The 7,335-nt window shown below is 40.8% G+C and overlaps 1 protein-coding gene across 1 annotated transcript in view; it reads left to right on the forward strand.

Moving 5' to 3' along the window:
• zmp:0000000881 (probable serine/threonine-protein kinase PIX13) overlaps positions 1-7,335 on the forward strand; it is a 25,816-nt gene that overhangs the window by 8,819 nt on the left and 9,662 nt on the right. Inside the window, exon 7 of the mRNA XM_032518411.1 lies at positions 4,212-4,215. The gene's annotated coding sequence lies outside the window, so the exon portion shown is untranslated. The remainder of the gene's footprint in view (positions 1-4,211; positions 4,216-7,335) is intronic.

Consider the following 7,335-nt stretch of genomic DNA (forward strand, 5'->3'; position numbering starts at 1 on the left):
CATGATGGCCCTCTTGTGGCTGGGCGCTGTATTGCTTTCAAAAGGAAACTTTTAATCTTAATTTACCTTAACTGAACAGCTTCGGAGTCATTGGAATGGTTATGACTTTCCGGATTAAAGGGTGTCTGTCTCGCTTCCCCCCTAGCGCCTGTAAGCGAAAAAAAAAAAAAAAAAACCACCCTACCACTTTGCAACTCAGCACAGGAGTATTGCGTGACATCCGGTCCGCTAGTAACAAATTAGGCTGTCGAGATGAGCCAGGTCTGCGCAGAATCGATCACCGGCGATCGGCGCCCTTTGCATGCCGGTTAGATTGTGTTTTTTTTTTTTTTTTTTTTTTTTTTTTTTTCAAGACTTTATGTGTGCAGTGTTTATTTCCAAAGAACACGACATGTATAAAAAGGCTCCATACCTTGTCCCTAACGTTATGGCTCGTAGCAGACCTTTTTTTTTTTTTTTTTTTTTTTTTTTTTTTTTTTATTAACAAACAACCTTACAAACATTCAGACATCGCAGTTCACCGGTTAGATTTGTGTCGACTTGATCCCGTTCTCTGGCGTCATGCACACGTGGGCAACGGAAATCTCACGAGAGCAAGGCGCCGCAGTTCTGAGGACGCAGGCGGCGCAGTTGCTTTTCACCGACGCAAGAGCCAGGCGGACCCAGAGCATGATGGGAAACGCCGGCTTCTCAGCTGATTAACACCTGATTGGTTTACAACATGATGACGTTTTATATAAACTTTTTCATCGTTTTTGAATCGGAGGGATTTTAATTGCTATTTGTCTGTAAAGACTTATTCTGTCCAGAACACATGTTGTGTGACTGATAGTGACGTATAGAAGTCAGAGAGACTAAATCTGAGCAGATCATGGATCATCAGTGTGTTGTTAATTAAAATCAGCAACAGATCGCATGTAGAGCACTTTGCCAGCTACAACCCCCACAGCTTCGGAATAGATAGGCTCGTTCGAGATGAACGCCCGCCTCGCCTGGAAAGTGGACGAGAGCAGGCCGGCAGCGGGGGGCGGTGACAAAAAGCTGCGGTAAAGTCGGACAGTTTCCAGCCGATTCCAGCTCCTTCAGGCTGGACAGGAAGTGACAAAAACACTTTGGTGCGATTCCGATTTAATAAAATATAATCAGACCCACATATCAGCTTGTACACAGTCTCCAGTTGTTTTAGTTATGACAGAGTAGCTGGCAAAGTGCTCTACATGCGATCTGTTGCTGATTTTAATTAACAACACACTGATGATCCATGATCTGCTCAGATTTAGTCTCTCTGACTTCTATACGTCACTATCAGTCACACAACATGTGTTCTGGACAGAATAAGTCTTTAAATCAGACAATAGCAATTAAAATCCCTCCGATTCAAAAACGATGAAAAAAGTTTATATAAAACGTCATCATGTTGTAAACCAATCAGGTGTTAAATCAGCTGAGAAGCCGGCGTTTCCCAGCATGCTCTGGGTCCGCCTGGCTCTTGCAGTCGCGTGAAAAGCAACTGCGCCGCCTGCGTCTCAGAACTGCGGCGCCTTGCTCTCGTGAGATTTCCGTTGCCCACGTGTGCATGACGTCAACAGCAAGCGGGATCAAGTCGGACACAAATCTAACCGGGAACTCGATGTCTGAATGTTTGTAATGTTGTTTGTTAATAAAAAAAAAAAAAAAAAAAAAAAAAAAAAAAAAGGTCTGCTACGGAGCCATAACGTTGGGACAAGGTAATGGAGCCTTTTATACATGTCGTGTTTCTTGGAAATAAACAATGCACACATAAAGTCTTGAAAAAAAAAAAAAAAAAAAAAAAAAAAAAAAAAAAAACACAATCTAACCGCATGCAAAGGGCGCCGATCGCCGGGATCGATTCTGCGCAGACCTGGCTATCTCGAACGAGCTAATTTGTTACATAGCGAGACGCGATGTCACGCAATACTTCTGATGCTGAGTTGCAAAGTTGTAGGGTGTTTTTTTTTTTTTTTTTTCGCTTACAGGCGCTAGGGGGGAAGCGAGACAGACACCCTTTAATCCGGAAAGTCATAACCATTCCAATGACTCCGAAGCTGTTCAGTTAAGGTAAATTAAGATTAAAAGTTCCTTTTGAAAGCAATACAGGCCCAGCCACAAGAGGGCCATCATGATATAATATATTGGAGTTTCTATGTGCGGTTTAGGCACTTTCAATTTTGTTTTATAATAGGACCCAAATGTAATTTATTCAAAGGGATTTGATGTGTTCATTTTAACAAGCCATGCCATTGCCAGACACACTGTATGTAGTCAAAATTTAAAAAAGTCTTATGACATAACTACTTCCTCCCCCTTGGTCAATACTCTGCCACTTGACCTAGACTTCCACTGTTACGCCTGTGACACCCGATCTACTCAGCACCAAATCACTCCCAATCTCCCCCTTCCCACATCAACTCCTCTCTGTCAGCTATTAAAACCTGGATGCAACACAGCTTCCTCAAACTAACAGCAATAAAACAGAATTCCTCTCATAGGCTCCAAATCCACACTCAGCAACAATACAAACACCCACTCTACCATCGACGGCAACCATTGTCTCCCCATCTTCCCCAGGCCCACGCCTTGGCGTGATCGTTGATTCCCCTCTCCCTTGAGACCCCACATCCGCCATGCCATTTAAAGTCCATTCTTTCACCTCTGCAACATTGCCAAAATAGACCCCCTGCTGCTGAAAGACTCATCACACCTTCATCTCCTCCCAACTGGACTACTGCAACTCACTTCTCTTGGCATCAGCGCTACCCACATCAATCAACTCCAACTGTCCAGAACGCAGCAATCAACTCATCACCTGCACAAATCCTGGCACCACATCACTCCAATCTCGAACGACTCCACTGGCTTCCCATCTCCCACCGGATCACCTACAAAGTCTGCCTCACCTACAAAGCCCTCCACCATCTGGCCCCCTCATACCTCACTGACCTCTTCTCCCCTTCCTACCCTCATGGTCCTCAGATCCACCTCGGCGGTCTCCTCTCATCCAGTCTAACCTCCACAGTTTTGGGGACAGAGCCTTCTCCAGGGCACCTCCCAGGCTCTGGAGCTCCCTCCCCCAAGAGATCCGCACCTCTGAGTCCCTCATCATTTCCAGTCCCGCCTTAAACCCCATCTTTATTATTTGTGAGTGTTTCATTTAAATCATCTTTGAAATAATGAAACAACTCGATAATTTATTCACATGCATTTTATCAGTTTTTTAAAAATAATATTATAGCAGGTCAGGTTATCCGTTAATTGTAATGTTAGCCGTTTTGGGTTATAATATAATTTATTGGCAACAAAAAAGTATTTTAAACTATAATCATACAAAATAAATATAAACTACTAATATAAAAAAAAAATGGCATTAAAGGTCGGTCATCCGTTAAGTGTTTTGTTGATATTGGTGGCATTGGCACAGGTTCTACTGTTAAAAGTTACATTTTTTTCTTTCGTTGTCTTGTTACTTGCCACTTTTCTTTGTTACTTAAAGCCTGCTTTTAAATTCTTTAGACAACTACTAAGTATTTTATTTGGAAAGCAAATCCTCACTAGCGTTACCCTGGTAACTGCTATTTGTGTTTTATCGACACTATATGCGGTAAATTCAGGCAAATATGAAAGATGATGTGGAATTACAGAGAATAAACATGAGCCTGGTCTAAACATTTGTCCATCTTACCTTACACTTAGAGTTCTGCAGAAAAACCACACACCCCAAACAGAGGATTTTACTCTTCAGAGGAAACCACACAGCCACTTCCTCTCTATAGTGTGGCTTAGATAGAGTGAAGGCATTAACCCACTCTAGATCCAGAAAGCTCTATTGGAACGTTAGGAAATTACTCAAAGCCCTAAAATCCCTTACCTTCTAACATAACCGAGATGGACAAGGTCTTGAGTAACCTCATCTGAATGCAGGAAATGCCGTAGGTCTGAATTTATATGACCAAAGGAAGGAAAGACTCTAGCAAGATCTCAAGATTTTTTTTACAGACAGTATTTAAACAAAACAAGCAAAGCGGAAAGAATAATAGACTAGTAGCTGACCGGCACAAGATTAAATTTTAAAATTTCACACTTCGTGTGCCACACTGCAAGGGATAGAGCGATTCAGTGCAGCAGCAGCCCGTGCTGTGATAGTGTTTAGTTCATGGCGGGAACAACCCGTCGTGCTCATGCAGATAAGCTAGCATGGTATGCCTGGAAGTCAGACGCCAGACTCATTAGCGCGATGTGTGTCATCTATTTTAAAACTTAGCACGCTGCTTCTGGATGGAAGTACAAGTAACTTCGGGCACTCGGTTTTTTGTTATAGTTACAGCTGCGACAGAGATGATGCGATACACAGTATGCTTATAGAAGATCAGATTGTTTTTTTTTTTTATTTTTTTTTTTTGGCGTTAGACGCCGCAGGTGGGGCCGGGGGGGAAAGGAGTCCCTGTCTCCTGGGGGAGTTTTTGATCGGGCTGGAAAAGCCGGAGGAGGCCTGAAGAAGGTCTTGGAGCGGGGAAGGGTGGGAGGGGGAAAAATACATTTAAATCAACGGAAGGGATGAACTTGTTTCAAAATCTCACGTGAGAGTCCAGGGACTTGTTAGACTATCTATAGATGAATTAGATCGTCACCCATTTTGTTCCCTGTGGCGTTTAGCTTTGCCGAGTTGATTTGAGCCACATGCGGTACCGTACATTTGGTTATAGAAGCAACTAAAGAGTTTTTTTTAAGGGCTCTTCGTTAATAATTAAACAGATCAACTTTAGTTTATGAACCAAACGTTTGATGGAAGGAAATGCGGATGAAATTTTGTTCTATTTTCCCCACAAAATCAAAATGACCTCTCAGGAAGAAAGCACAGTTTAAAGTTTAAAACAGTAAGGTTTCTCTAAACTATGAACAAAGATATTAAGATTGTAATTTAAATAGTATTTTGCCCGGGGCGTGGCGTTTTCTTCCACACCTATCACAGTTCACTGGATAGTTGTAGTTTAAGCAGATAACGGATTAAAGTCTTTAAAGCTAAACCCACTTCCCACGGAATAAGCGGCTTTCATGAAGATGGCCATGGAATGGAATGGCATGCGATGGCAACACCACTTTCTAAAATAACAACGCTTTGACTGGCATCACAAAACAAAAAAAAAAAGATTCGGCGCTGGGTGGCAAGGTCTTTGCCCACCTCGCCCACTCTTCACCAATATACACTGAAATCTTCTTTAAGTAGTGTATACCAGAGTTAACGTAAGACTATACTTTCAGTAATGGGGAGTCGTTGAGGGCATCCGTAGCACGTTTGTTGAAATATTGAGTATCACGAAACCTTCTTACCCCATAAAGAAGATGTTATACAACTCCTTAAGTTTAAAGCCAATAGATATGAGATGGTTTAGAAGTCACCGTAATAATGGATTTGCCTAATTGAACAACCAGACGGTAATTACCTTTATTACTTAGTTGTAAAACTATGAATCTCAGGATTAAGTAAAAGTAGTAACATTTTATTTTTATTGAAACACTTTTCACCCAGATCTGCATATTAAATACACCAGAGAGCTTACGATCCCACCGTGCTCGTTGATTTATGGGGCCATCATAAATTTTTGCACTTCCATAACATACATAATCAAATAAAAAAAAAACCATAACATTACAATTTGATTACATTACAATATTAACATTTATAAATGCACGTCGGAATATTTCAATCCAAACACCCATCCAATCAGGTAGCAGCCATAGCCATAATGGTTTTATCTATTTTTTAAAAGAATCCACCCGGCCGAAAGAGAAGACTGTCAGCGGTTGGGAGGGCCAGAGCCACGCAGTCAAATACCGTTTCTGGGGTGTGCCTACGCCGAGCTCTCAAAAAGTCCCCCCCCCCCCCCCCCCCACCCCATGTTTTTGATCCACCACGGACAGGGGCCCTATAAACTTATTCTTACCATATTAGAGTGATGAAGCAAGTGAGGATTTAAGAACAGGGCTTAACGTGATCGAGACCGTCTCGTCTCTATTATGATCGCCACTAGCCTAGTGGAGTAGAGACCCTTGCGCTAACATACCCATCTACCGGATTATAATATAATAATAAATTAATACGTTTTAAGCATCCTGCAAGCGGCATGACTAGCGTAGCCAGACATAGCCTACTAGTTGTTGAAAGGAAAAAAAAAAATGGCCAATAATCTTTGTTACGGTAGTCAATCAATGTTTGAGAAAGCTGAATGGAAAGCACCGTTATAAAAAATTCTGAAGTGGGGGTCAAGCAGTCAAATCTACAGGATTTCATTTTTTTACTTATATTTCTTAAGTGAAAAAAAAAAATAAGAGATTCTGTTCAGGAGGGCTTGCTTTACGTTTTGTGTCAAAAACAACAAAGATTAAAAGATTATCAAAAAATTTACCCCTTAATTTACACAGGTGGAGCAGCCAGAAGAGCACTGCGCATTGCCCTATGATCATGGGGGACGGACGACCTTTTTGGAGCAACAAACAGCTATAATAGCATTAATTTGTATATTAAAGTTTGTGTGTTATGTACTGGGGATGGAACATCGTGTCGGAATCTGGTTTCTAGTTTTGTGGCTGACTTTTGTTTATAAACAATAAACAAATAGTGCTTGTGCTGCCTCTTCATTACTTGTCAGATTTTCTACTTTTGATTATTAAAACAGATTAAGATCATTGCTAAATCTAAAAACCCACAGTCACAGTTGTAGTAAAATATGAAGCATAATAAAGCATTCTCCGAAAGACAAAGAAACCAAAAATCTAATCCTCTGCAATTGAGATTTCAGGGATGTATTATAATACAAATAAAAATACACGGATTTGTAATGACCCATGGTTCCCCCAGGCATATGCATTTACGATGCTGAAAGAAAACATGTTCAAAGATGGATATGTTTGTGGCCAGGCAGAAATTTCTCTTTGGCATTAAATGAGCTATGTTCATCAACATTGGCTTCTGAAAAATGTTACAGCACCAACAAAGCATTCAAGATTGCCCTCTCATTACTGCTTAAACCTGCCAAAGCATACTGTTTTTCTAAAAGTTAGTTTGTAACAGGTTTCAAATCCATTTTTATTTAGCTTAACTAGTGCGCAAAAACAGGTGCGTACTGTAACTTAATCTCAAGGTTATTTGGACTATTATTTTTAGTGAAATGTGTTCTTTTTACATTGTGTTTGCTATATTTAGGAAGACAGATACCAAAAGTTACCGTAACCCTGTTTTGAACTAAATCCCTTTTTATTTAAGGAGGAGGAACAACTCCAAAACTATGATTCGTATTTTGCCTATTAAACTTGTGATGT

This window comes from Etheostoma spectabile, chromosome 6 (assembly GCF_008692095.1).
Source record: "Etheostoma spectabile isolate EspeVRDwgs_2016 chromosome 6, UIUC_Espe_1.0, whole genome shotgun sequence".
In the NCBI taxonomy this organism is placed as follows: Eukaryota; Metazoa; Chordata; class Actinopteri; order Perciformes; family Percidae; genus Etheostoma; species Etheostoma spectabile.